Below are 14968 nucleotides of genomic sequence, written 5' to 3' on the forward strand. Positions count from 1 at the left end.
AGAGAGCATACATTACCAGCTTAATGACACACCTGAAAGCCCTGGAACAAAAAGAAGCCATTTCACCCAGGAGGAGTAGAAGGCAGGAAATCATCAAACTCAGGGCCGAAATCAATCAAGCAGAAACAAAGAGAACCATACAAAGAATCAACAAAACCAGGAGCTGATTCTTTGAGAAAATCAACAAGATAGATAAACCCTTAGCCAGACTGACCAAAGGGCACAGAGGAAGTATCCAAATTAACAAACTTAGAAATGAAAAGGGAGATATAACAACGGAAACTGAGGAAATCCAAAAAATCATCAGATCCTACTACAAGAGCCTGTACTCAACACAACTGAAGAATCTGGAGGAAATGGACAATTTCCTTGACAGATACCAAATACCAAAATTAAATCAGGACCAAATAGATCATCTAAATAGTCCCATAACGCCTAAAGAAATATAAGGAGTCATAGAAAGTCTTCCAACCAAAAAAAGCACAGGACCAGATGGTTTCAGTGCAGAATTCTATCAGACCTTCAAAGAAGAGTTAAAACCAATGCTCGTCAAACTATTCCACAAAATAGAAACAGAAGGAACACTACCCAATTCCTTCTACGAAGCCACAATTATGCTGATACCAAAACCACACAAAGATGCAACAAAGAAAGAGAACTTCAGACCAATTTCCCTTATGAACATCGATGCAAAAATATTCAATAAAATTCTTGCCAACCGAATCCAAGAACACATCAAAACGATCATCCGCCATGATCAAGTAGGCTTTATCCCAGGGATGCAGGGTTGGTTCAATATACGGAAATCCGTCAATGCAATCCACTACATAAACAAACTCAAAGAAAAAAACCTCATGGTCATTTCATTGGATGCTGAAAAAGCATTTGACAAAATTCAGCATCCTTTCATGCTTAAAGTCTTGGAGAGGACAGGAATTCAAGGCCCATACCTAAACATAGTAAAAGCAATATACAGCAAACCGGTAGCCAGCATCAAACTAAATGGAGAGAAACTTGAAGCAATCCCACTAAAATCAGGGACTAAACAGGGCTGCCCCCTTTCTCCTTATCTTTTCAATATTGTACTTGAGGTACTAGCTCGGGCAATTCAACAACATAAGGAGGTCAAAGGGATACAAATTGGAAAGGAAGAAGTCAAACTATCATTATTTGCAGATGACATGATAGTCTACCTAAGTGACCCAAAAAACTCCACTAGAGAACTCCTGCAGCTGATAAACAACTTCAGCAAAGTGTCAGGTTATAAAATCAACTCAAGCAAATCAGTGGCCTTCCTATACTCAAAGGATAAGCAGGCTGAGAAAGAAATTAGGGAAATGACTCCCTTCACAATAGCCACAAACAGTATAAAGTATCTTGGGGTGACTCTTACCAAACATGTGAAAGATCTGTATGACAAGAACTTCAAGACTCTGAAGAAGGAAATGGAAGAAGACCTCAAAAAATGGGAAAACTTCCCATGCTCATGGATCTGTAGAATCAATATAGTTAAAATGGCCATTTTGCCAAAAGCAATATACAGATTTAATGCAATACCCATCAAAATCCCAACTCAATTCTTCACAGAGTTAGAAAGAGCAATTATCAAATTCATCTGGAATAACAAAAAACCCAGGATAGCTAAAACTATTCTTAGCAACAAAAGAAAATCTGGGGGAATCAGTATCCCTGACCTCAAGCAATACTACAGAGCAATAGTGTTAAAAACTGCATGGTATTGGTACAGTGATAGGCAGGAAGATCAATGGAACAGGATTTTTATTCTTTCTTAAAACACATTTTTTAAAGTCTTCAAATTTTAGCAGTAATTATGTCTTCATGTGATTTGATAGTTGCAATTAGGAAGCAGTTTTCTCTTGTTCTCAACTGACCATATTTCCCACAGAGTTTGTACCATGAGTAGTGGCTTCTTATTGATAGATTTCCATTATTATCTGTCCCTTTATCTTTTTGATTAAGGTAGATTACTAATATGCAGTTTCAAACTTTGAGTTATTCTGAAGTTTCAAAAATAATATACTCTTGGAATATATTTTTTAAAATTTAGTTTCTATTTTTTTATTTTTCTTTTTTTTTATTGTTTGAAAATTTTATACATGCGTGTCATGTGTTTTGGTCAAACCTTTCCCATATTCCCTTATTTATAATTCTTCCCCTATGTTTCCTCACCAATTTTACCTCCAAGCTTTCTATCCTTTTGTTTTTTAAAACCCAGAATCTATTGGGTGTCTATATGTACATGGATGTAAGATCATCTACTGAAGAGTGGATAACCTCTAATGGGACTGCAGCCCTGCATGGAAAGAGACTTTTAGGTTGGCGAGATGGCTCAATGGTTAAAAACACTGACTGCTCTTCCAGAGGTCCTTTGTTCAATTCCCAGCAACCATTTGTAATAGGATCTGATGCTCTCTTCTGATGTGTCTGAAGATAGTGTTTGTGTACTCATATACCTAAAATAAATAAATATATATTTTTTTAATAAAAGAGATTCTTACTCTCCATGTATCCATTAATTTTCAATAGCTTCTGAACTTGAACCTCAGACTCTATTCCATCCACGATAGGAGTATGGTTGGATTGATCTGGTGCATGTTTTATGCATGCAAAGTTATTATGCAATATTATTATAGATTATTTCTTTATGCATTGCTATATATATTATCATATGAGTTCTTGCATGAGCTTGCCGTGGCTTTGAGTTCATATAATGGAGAACCATAACAGGGAGTGCCCAACTCTCAACTCAACATCGATATTACACATTCCCCTCAAGGATTACCCTGTATTGTTATAATTTTGGCAGCTATTTTTACATGTGAAAGTAATATGTTTCAATATTTTATTATTAAGTTTTGTATAAAGCATATGTCTTACTCCTAAAATCAGGTCAGAAGCTATCTTGGCTAGGCTTGAATTAATTTGAACCTTTGAATAAACTTAGAATTATATTCTGTTTAAAAATTGAATACATTTTAAAAAGACAGTCATTATTTATTTGTTTGTTTGTTTATTTATTTTCTTTTTTTGTTTTACACTCCAGGTTCTATTCCCTACCAGGTCCACCCTCTAACTGTTCTTCATCCCATACCTCCTCCTCCTCCCCTACCCCCCCATTATTCCACATCCTATACCTCTTCCCCACCTTCCTGTCTCCACCAGGATGTCCCTCACCCCCACCCTGCCAGACCTCTAAACTTCCTGGGGCCTCCAGTCCCTTGAGGGTTAGGTGCATCTTATCTGACTGAACCTTTTAAAAATATATTTTTTATGAATAAAAAAATGTTTTCTAAAAATAACAGAAATGAATACATAATAGTAAGGAATTTACATTTTTGTTAAGCTGGAATACTTCCACCTATGAATGAAAATTTCCCCTTCCTGAATGAAAATTGATTGTATAGACATTGGATCTGGAAAATTTTATTGCATGGTATTTTTATTTATTTGAAAGTCATTATTTTAAATAAAGATTGTAAAAAATAAAAAAAAAAACTGGTGACTTTTATTTTGCTAAAAACATTAACTTGCTCTGCAAATCCAACCTAATTCTTATGCCATTGCACACATACTTACCCTGCCCCATTTTGGACATTCAGCCTTTAGCAAATCTCAAGTCTAGGGGTTAGAAAGATGGCTCAGAGGTTAGGAAGGCTTATTGCTCTTTGAGAGGACACAAGTCTGCTTTCCAGAATTTATATCTGGAGCTAACAAACACCTTAACTCCAGCCCCAGGACATCCAGTACGTTATTCTACTCTTAATGTGTATCCACATTAAGCATATAAACACATGCAAGCACACACACCCATACACACGCACACACACACACACACACAGGATTAAATATTAATTTTTAAATTTTAAATATTCATGACTCTGTGATATTTATAAATTCATTGTTATTTTTATTTGCATTTTATTTGCCATGTTCGTGTGGAATAGAGTTTATTTAGGGTATAGGTAGGGAAATTGCGGAGATACAGAGAAAGGCAGAAAGAGACAGAGTAAATGACAGACAGAGAGCCAGAGCCTGATACAGAGACGGACACAGACACAGAAAAAGTAAGAGTAGAGGAGGAGAGGCAGGCCATGTACAGAGAGAGAGAGGGGGGGAGAGGAATAGAGAGAGAAGGATGGGCGAGGGAGGAGAGAAAGAGTAAGGGAGTAAGAGTGTTTGCATTATTTTATATGCTGCCCTTTGAGATAAGAAGCAGAAAGAAGGAAAGAAATTCCCTTTAAAATGAGAGTATATTAGGAATATCTAAAGGTAAAATGACTTGGTATTTTAATGGCATGCATTTAATTTATGCAGGACGCATGCAAGGACTTCACATGTTCACAAATAAACAAATAGTTACCTGTTGCCTGTTACCTCCTTCTGGAGTATTTAGTGGTTCCCTTCTTAATATTTTTTTAAATTTGTTATTTTCTCAACATTGTACTAGCATAGGTTATATCTATCATGTCTCCTGTTCATAAAATCATTATTGAATTGTGTGACGCTCACAAATAAACACCATTGAATTTCACAGTTATTTTAAAAAAGATAAATACTGAAAGTAGAAATACACAAAGAAATCTTCTTTTAAGAGAAACAAAGGAGAAAAGGGAAACAAAGGTACCAAAACTAAGCGAGTTAACAGGCTGCTCCAAGGACTGAGTACCCTGGTAGCTCATTGTGGAATCTCTGCTCACATTAGAGTGAGTTGGGCTCTCCCCAAAATAAATAAAAGCATCTTGGGAACTAATTTAGAATAGAAGGTTTGTTTCTATGTCCAGATTCGGACCTTCACTGTAGCATTTCTCAGTTCACTATGTATAAGTCAGCCCAAGTTCCCAAAGGTAAACATTTTAAAAGGGAGGATTTAAGAGCCCGGTCATAAATATGCCTTGGTGTTTTGACAATGACTATAACATTAAACTCACAAATATGGTGACTGTATGATACAGCTCTACCCAAGGAGTTGAAAGACCACATACCAAGAAAAGCTTTCAGAGTAAATGCTGCTATTTGAGATGAAAAGAGGAATGGGGAAAAGTGGTTCCCTGTAAAATGATAGTATATTAAGAATATCTAAAGGTGAAATGAGTTAGTATTTACGTGACATACATTTGACTTATACAAGGAGCATGCAAGGATTTCATATGTTCAAAAATATCCAAACAGCTACCTGTGACTCAAGTTCTTATCTGTTAGACATGTTGCCTCAAATTATAGAAAAAGTGGTTCTCATTTAGGGGAGAGCACCCAAGGGAGGTATTTTCATCTTTCAAGGGTCTTTTTACCTTCATTCAGAGAGAAAAGGGAAATGCAACGTGAAAGTGCCTTTCTATGTCATGTCAGCAAATATTTCCAATTTTCCTTTCATGACCTCCCAGAAAGACATAGTCTCAAAAGTGCTGTTCAGTTGGAAAAAGAAATTGCTCAACAATTATAGATTCACTTGGTACAAGGTATGTGGTTTCTGGAAAATGCAAGAACAACAAAACATCCCTCACTTGCCGGCCATTTTAGTGGTTCATAAAAATTTGTTGAAGGCCTCATACTTTGTAATAAAAAGTAATTTTCACTAATATATTCCCTAGACATGAGGTTTTGCGTTGTACTGCACTGCATACATTTGGCAAAATCTCTCATTTTACAATTTGTGCATTTCTAAGGAATCCTGCAAGTTTTGACTTTTGATGGGCTTTGTTCACTGAATGTTACAAACAAGTTCTTCTTGTTCTTTATGAAGAGTAGTAGAAAGGGACACCACTGGAGTGCTGATAGAGAGATGAAAGAGCAGTTGACATTCCAATTTCATTCATTATATCCTGAAATTGTATAATTAAGAAGCCTACCTACTTTGTTTTACTGTAGGGATTTTATTAATATCAACATTAATCTATTGTGCAATTACATATATTATCATAGTCATCTTAAGTTTTACACCAAATCCTTACATCAGTACAACTTTTACCTAACTGAGGTGTATAGAACACCTCGTTCTGGGAATTTCTCTTGACCCCTCTCCATCTGATTCTGACAAAAAGCAACAACTATTCATATTTTCATGTTTATAGAAAAACTGTGGTTTTATCTTTTTCCACATTTTTATTTTAGACAGTTTCATGCATCTTTGTAATGAATTTCAGATATATATTTTTCCAGACAGTTTAGGTACTTATAATACCCTTCTGAGGTTTAATGAAGATTGATTGCAAATGGGAGGGTACAAAGAATGTAAGAGATAAACTTAGAGATGTGTTTAGTAACAAGATGTCTTCTGGATGTGGACATACATGTTACACTCAAAGTTACTGCACAAAATTGGACTCATCAACATTTGGTATTATATTTAAATACTATGTTTAATAGATAGTCTTTGTATCTAGATTTCTTCATGCAACTTGCTAGGCAACTTGTCTGTGTTTACCTATTTTATTAGTACTCTGTGCTTTTTTACTCTGAGTGTACCTATAGGTGGGTGTTTGACAGAGAGATTATTCTTTTGTAAATGTGTATTTAGCATCATTTCTAGTCTTAGCTCTTATGGACTTCACAATCTGGAGACTTTTAAGCAAATCTTCTTGGTATATTTATAGTTTTTATGATAGTATTATGGATAGATTTGCTACCTCATATGATATGGATTCAGGTATATTTTTCTATTCAGCGTTTCTGTATATTTCTGACTACATAAATGATACATTGTCCTCATTTATTTTAGTTCTTAAATAATAAGGAAGATAGCGAATAAGGTTACAAATAGGCCACAACTAACATCACATGTATCTTTTTTACTGAGCTGCCATGGTCTTTATAGGCATATAGGATGCTAGTTAATATTCAAGAACTTAATGTGCATCTTTCTTTATCTTAATATTCATTTTATTGATGTGTACTCATTGTGCCAAATGTTGGGATTGTATACAATGTATTTGAGCTATAATACCTTCACTGAGTTCACTCCTCCTAGTCCTTCTACCTAAGCTTCCCTGCATCTTCCTCCTCTGTCTCTATTCCCTATGTACTTATGATATATCCAGATATAACTAAAGATATGTATATGCATTAGTTCTAGGGCCTAAGAATACAGAGAACTCAATGCAATAGATATTGCCTTTCTACATCTTTTTTTATTTGTTAATACATTTTCAAACTGATTCTCACATTAATTATAACCCATTCATTGCTCAGGCTAGTTATAAACTCAGAGGCTCAAGGAATCCTGTTGACACAGGCTTCTAAATATCACATTTTGCAAATGACTTACCCTTGTGTGTTTGCAATTTTTTCTATCAAAAAAACTAACAGTTTTTTTAACATTTATTTTATTTTGGGATTATAATATAATTATAATACCTTTATATTCCCTTTCCTCTATCTAAATCCTCCCATATACCTCTTCTTGTTCTTTTTCAGAGTTATAGCCTCTTTTTTCATTAATTGTTGTTATATACAGCTGCAGAGTTGTGGATCCCAGTCTTGGTGGATACATCTATAAAATACTCTTGCACTGAAAACTCAAGAAACATTGCAGAAGAGAAGACCAACAGATTATAAGAATCAGATCAAGAGGTTTGTGGTGAGATTTTGTCTCCTAATAATTTCAGATGATACACTCAAAAAATCTCAACAACATGACTATCCATGCATGAACTGAACAAAGATGTTACCAATTTGGATGCCAACATGGATAGGGAAAAGTTCATAAGGCCTTAACCCTAGACAAAGTACTACCAGCAATCAAGGGATGCTGGTAAAAAAACTATGGGGAAAATAATCTTGCTTAGGAAAGCGCACACCAATCAATTGACTAATACCGAAAGATCATCCCTTGAAAACATAACATACACATAACATTATACAGACATACAAGGTAACTTGCATATGTATATTATGCATGTATATATGTGTGTATATATACATATATATATATATCATATCTCATATGTACATATATACACATATATATATGTATATATGAAACCATATATTAAAAGAAGTCATTTATTTTCTTTTTTTCAAGACAGGGTTTCTCTTGGCTAGACAAGGGTTTCTCTCTGTCTTAGCCAAGACAGGTAGTCCTGGCTGTCCTGGAACTCACTTTGTAGACCAGGCTGGCCTCAAACTCAGAAATCTGCCTGTATCTGCCTCCCAAGTGCTGGGATTAAAGGCCTGAACCACCACCCGGCAGTCACTTATTTTCTTAAGTAATGAAAGAACCCCCATTAATGCAGTGTGCCGGAGCCAGAGAAGCAGCAAAGGCTCAGGCTCAATGCCCCCATTCCATAACCTGGTATCCTTTTAAAAAATTATTGTATTTTCTAAATATAATACTTTTATTTATTACTTGGGACTTTCAAATGTTTTGATCATATTTATCTCCCTTCCCCCACATTTTCTAGAGCTCCTTACCACCTCCAACTTCCTACCCACCCAACTCTGAATGTTTTATTTCCGTGCAGAACAATTTGTTTTGCCCAACTACTCTCAGGAGTGGGGCCTGCTGTTAAGTGTGGTTTACCTACCAGGGGTTACACTATTAAAGTAAACTGATTCTCAGTCTCCTAGAGGCTATCAAATGCTAATAGTTCCTCAACTAATGAACTCCCAGCAAGTGTTACAGAATACTCAAAACCTGCATAAGCTCAAGCTAGACAAAGCCCCATCATTGAGGTGAGGCATTCCCCATGAAATCTCAGCACTAGCCTCCTTCTTTAACTTTCTTTGGTCACTTTTGTATTTCGTTTGACTGCTTGCCTGCGTTCATTCTATTATTGCATGCATTGTGTGTTCCACACAATGAAGATAGCATCCTAGATGTTATAGATCAATTTACTTATCAATATTATTGCTTTCAAGCAGCCCACAGGCTAGTGTAACAAATATATAATAAAGGGAAGAGACACAAGGTCTGACTATTGAAAGAAGCAAGAATTTCATGGAGATAGGAGTTTCAGGATAAAGGAACAAGCAAAGAAAGGGCAGGGAAGTTCTCAGACAGTTTGTCACCCATCTCCACAGTGCATACCGCTGAGGAGCCCTGTGGCTGTATCCATGTGTGTCATGTAGCTAATGTGATACCTTGTTTTGGCAAATATATTATGTGACAGTATAAACCTTTCTACACGATAAATCTCCATCAATAGAACTATTGGGTTAAATACATGTATTTCAGATTTTATAGAATAATACCAAATAAAAATGCTCTCTCAAAACCTGCTGAATTCAACTGTTTTGGTGTAATAGACAAAATGCTGGTGGACCCTCACTGACTTCCAAGTCTTGATCAGAAGAACATGTGTCCTGAAAATGGGACTTTCCAGAAGTAATTGAGGTTACATGTGCAGCTTATCCTGTTTACCTGGGTGGACCAAATGTAACCACAAGGAGAAAAAGGAAGGTTGGAAACTTAATCTCTGAGCAATGCAATCTTCAAAGAAATTCTACCAGCTGTGACTACCATTAAAGATGGAAGGGAGTATGGGCAGCTCCCGTTAAGATTCAGAAAATACCTCTGCCCTTCCACTGGAATGAACTCAGTCCTAACTGACACCATGGCTTGCATCCTGGAAGAATCATTTCAGACTTCTGACCCCTAAAGCAGTCCACTGGGTTCATTTGTTACAATGGTAATAGAAAGCAACACGTTAGGTAGCGGCGCCTTCAGCAATGTGGCAGAGCATACAGCAACATGCAAGCTGGAGCTGGGATTCCTGAGATGAGTCCTCAGCCATGGGACTCCTTACTTATAAAGCCATGTGCTGTGCTTATGCCTCCTTATATTGATTATTTGAAATTGGGGTGATTTTAGTGATACTAACATCAGAGTTTCATTTCTGTGATTGTTCATATCAGATTTCTAAAGAGCTAAAAACCAAGTCTCTTCCTATACAGAGACTCTGTACAATACTTTATTATAATTATATAAATATGCAACCTGCATCTCCTATAAATCACACTTTTATGCTTTATGGCCAAACCAGGAAAGGCATTGAAATAGTATAGTTTCTATTATATATATACTTTTCAAGGTCAGTATAATTACAGTAGGCATCTTTTATTATTTTGTGTACACACACACACAAACACACACACATACACACTCAGTTACCAATAGCCAATTACAGTTGAAAACAGTAAGTGCAAAATTTCAGAGAAGTAATTCATTAATTTTAAATAACTTACATATATTCTTATAATTATTCCATATTATTTAATTATTAGACAATTTAGTAATTATTAATTAAATTTATTGCTGATAAATGTTTAATTATTAATTGTATTTTGATGTACATAATTTTTAAATTGTTTTCTAAATTTATATATGTTTGGCATTAAGCATAATATCTATTGAGTTTTAATTATCTAGAGCTGAAGTATCTTGGAATGTTTCTTCCACAGATAAATAGAATTACTTCAAATAATTATGTGTGTGTTGATGTATTTATGCAATTACCCTTACATACACCACACACACACACACACACACACACACACACACACATTATACTACGGACCTTCATGAATTTACCTTTGAAGGAGCTTCATTAAAATACAACCATTGTTTTAAAGACCGATAATCACATTGGTGCATTGACTTGTGTTTTTAATCATAAAGATTGTGGAAAATACAATGGCATACACACATACACACAATAGGTGTGAACACAGCCATGTGAAAACAGTCGTACTAATTAGAGTACTGAAAGTGTTCAATAAATATTATTTTGAGCCTCATCTGGGTTGTGGTAATACTCAAGCTGAGTTCAATTCATAGAAGGCCAAGAATTTATTCTTCCTTTCCCCTTGAATTTCATCCAGAAAATAAAGAAGAAACCAGCCAGGGAAAGCAGTAAACCTTTGTCATACTCAAGGGCTAATTCATACCACAAAAAAATGACATCCCTGGGTATTTGTTTGTCCTCTCCATCTTTGGAAACAGAAAATTAAATTCCCCAAAGGATCCAGCATTGTCCTCTTCTGTCATGCTACAGCCATCTCTGGTGCCTATCAGGCCTGTTTCCAGCACTTTATATCTTCCAAGGTGCTGATAATTAAAGCCAAGGCACTCTTATCTTCTCATCATAATGAAATACTGGTTTCATTAGGGGATAGAGACTGTTTGTTGCTCTCTGTACTTGTAAAGTGGCTTCAAAGCAGATAAATAAGGCAAAGGATTATTAGACACTTATTTAAGTTCCCTGCAATGGAAAATGCCTGCTGCTGGCTTTCTCATAAATCTGGGCCTAACTATTGTGTTCTGGAACTTCCAGAGAAACCAAGCCTCTTCACGAACACAAGACTGCTAACGTTGTCTGTTAGAAAGGTAGTAAATGGAAAGTGAATTATACCAAGATCCTGAATTCAACTACTTATGAACAATATGGACAGCCAAGGACTGAGGTAAAATTGTAGAGTAAAACACAACAAAGCCTGTGCCAAACATCCCTTTACCTTCCAAAAGGCTAGGAAGAATACTATGAGAATACTGTGTCCCTGACTGTGTGCAGCTCATAGAACTACTAAGAGTCAATCCTTCTTCACTGACTTCTGAGGCTGAAGTCAATGACTGTTCCGTTGTATTTGTTTATGCCCAGCATAATGTGTATCATAGGCACAGGCACAGGCACATAATGCATATTAATGATGGTAATGAATCACCCAACACACTGGCTTGTATTTTAAGCTGGGAGGCACTGAGAGAACTTAATGATATTGTTGTATGTCTAAATACATTCTCTACAGTCCTAGAAATATTAAAACCTAGAGATAAAGTGAATGCAGAGGTGTCCCTTTATGGTAGACACTTGGTAGACCTACAAAGCAACACCTTCCCCTCTCACTCCTACACACCCCTATTTTGCCACAGGTGCTTCTGGTACCTGGTTTTCTCCACAGCATGACAGAGGACTCACTATGTCTTTTTTTTTCAATATGTTTTTTATTTACATTTCAAATGATTTTCCCTTTTCAGGCCCCCCCCACTCCCCAAAAGTCACATAAGCTCCCTTCCCTCCCCCTGTTCTCCCATCCACCCCTTCCCACTTCCCTGTTCTGGTTTGCCCTATACTGCTACACTGAGTCTTTCCAGAACCAGGGTACACTCGTCCTTTCTTCTTGTACCTCATTTGATGTGTGGATTATGTTTTGGGTATTCCAGTTTTCTAGGCTAATATCCACTTATTAGTGAGTGCATGCCATGATTGATCTTTTGAGACTGGGTTACCTCACTTAGTATGATGTTCTCCAACTCTATCCATTTGCCTAAGAATTTCATAAATTCATTGTTTCTAATGGTTGAATAGTACTCCATTGTGTATATATACCACATTTTTTGCATCCATTCTTCTGTTGAGGGATACCTGGGTTCTTTCCAGCTTCTGGCTATTATAAATAGGGCTGCTATGAACACAGTGGAGCACGTATCCTTATTACATGCTGGGGAATCCTCTGGGTATATGCTCAGGAATGGTATAGCAGGATCCTCTGGAAGTGACGTGCCCAGTTTTCTGAGGAACCACCAGACTGATTTCTGTCTTAAACAGTCTTGTCCCTCAGAGGCTGGCTGGTGCTGCAGTAAAAAAAGGCAGGGGACCCATACATCGGTTATGCACAGTTTCTGTAGTTTGCATAACACATAAAAACATTTTACAGGTGTTACTTTGCATTGAAATTTTAAAAATTTTTCTACAGCTTCACTGAAACAGTTTAATTAGAAGCTATTAAGGGTGCTAATGAACTTGCCAAATTTTTGTACAACTGCTGAGGGCTTTCTCAGGAAAAGAAATCTATCTCTCGAAGCTAGCACGTGAATAGCAATCCTTAGACATGACCCCCACTGGAATGTATCTAACCTAATATACCTTGAATTCTTCTTTAAAAAAATTAGACTGGATAGAAAAAAATCAATAAAATGCCTACTAATGATATTCTGCTATATCCATAGATTGGTGCCTAGCCCAATATTCATCAGAGAGGCTTCTTCTGGCAGCTGATAGGAGCAGATGCTGAGACCCACAGACAACATTCAGCAGAAAGAGAAAGAGAGCCTAAATTGGAGTTCTCCATCAGGACCCTCCTCTTGAGCTCAAGGGATCATGTGGTAAGGGGGTGGAAACAATTATAGAAGCCAGAGGGGTCAGGACACTAAAACATCACAGCCCACAGAATCAAATAAGCATGGTTCTTAGAGACTACAGAGACTGTAGCAAGAGTCATGGAGCCTACGTGGGTCTGCAGTAAGCACAAACACAATTTCTGGCCCGGTTTTTTGAGAACTACCTGTAATTTTCCCTAGTCCTATTGTGTAGCAAATTCCCTAGTCTCACATAGTTTGCCTATATTTGGGAACACATACTTTTAAGACAATTATATTGATCAGACAATATGACAAAATTTAAAGAGTCTGGCAGCTAATTAGAAATTATTAGGTACACAAAGAAGCAAGACAATATGACTCCTAATGAGGAAAAAAGAGCAACCAAGCCAACTAAAACTAACAAACAGACTTAGAAATGGCACAGAGGTAAGTGCAGATGTTATAAAACACACAACATCGATGACCAGGCATGGATTGCATGTCTGTAATTCATCCCACTGGATGCAGAGTCTAGAGGATATTGGGAATTCAATGTCAGCATGCCCTGTGCTAAAGATAGAGATCTATATTTTTACTTACCTAAACTGTCTGAAAAATAATTAAATAGTATAGATATATAAATACATAGATACATAGATAGATGATAGATAGATAAATTAGGTAGATGATAGATTGATAGATAGATAGATAGATATAGATAGATAGATAGATAGATAGATAGATAGATAGATAGATAGATAGATAGACAACCAAATCTAGTATTTGGAAACAATAAAAAGTGAGACCAATGATATGCTTAACATTGCAGAATAGGAAAAGATGATTGACCATGAAGACAGAAGTAGAAACTATGGAAAATGGAACCCAGAGGAAAAAAAAACAACCCAGATGGGGAGAGGAGGATTGGGATGGGATAGGAAGTATCATTAGAAAATATATAAATAAAATATTGTAACTTTGAGCAAATAAAACTATGTTTAATAAATAAGGTATTCACTTCAAGGGCTAAAGTTTGCTTACTCCCATTACAGATTAAAGCAGCAATCAACTCAAATGCTCATTCAGGAATGTTGAACTAAATCTACTTTGCCTCTTTTTTTTCTATATTCTTTATTTACATTCCGAATGCTTTCCACTTTCCTGGTCCCCCCTTCCCCATAGGTCTCATAAGCCCTCTTCCCTCTGCCCATTTCCCAATCACCCCCCTCCCATTTCCCTGTCCTGGTACTCCCCTACAATCCTGGTTCAACTCTTTTCAGGACCAGAGCCCTCTCTTTCCCTCTTCTTGGGTATCATTTGATATGCTGTGTCTTGAGAATTCAGAGCTTCTGGGCTAATTAATATCCACTTATCAGTGATTGCATTCCATGTGTATTCTTTTGTGATTAGGTTACCTCATTTATATTTTCCAGTTCCAACCATTTGCCTAAGAATTTCATGAATTCATTGTTTTTAATTGCTCAATAGTATTCCATTTTGTAAATATACCACATTTTCTGTATCCATTCCTCCATTGAGGGACATCTGGGTTCTTTCCAGCTTCTGGCTATTATAAATAAGGCTGCTATGACCACAGTGGAGCATGTGTCCTTATTGCATGCCGGGGAATCCTCTGGGTATATGTCCAGGAGAGGTATAGCAGGGTCCTCCCTCTTATACCAATAAAATCTATCTACTTCTTAGCACAAGTCTTCAGTTGATAGGTCCTTTGTGAATTATTTGCTTAATGAATAACTGAACATTGCACAAACTTTTGTTGCATGAATGAGTGAAATAATGAATTTATGTAGTTGGAAACATTCTCAGAAAACATCAACTTTTGAATTTCTTTCTCCTATAAAGTAGCTCAAATCT

The sequence above is a fragment of the Apodemus sylvaticus genome, chromosome 11 (genome assembly GCF_947179515.1).
Source record: "Apodemus sylvaticus chromosome 11, mApoSyl1.1, whole genome shotgun sequence".
Classification (NCBI taxonomy): domain Eukaryota; kingdom Metazoa; phylum Chordata; class Mammalia; order Rodentia; family Muridae; genus Apodemus; species Apodemus sylvaticus.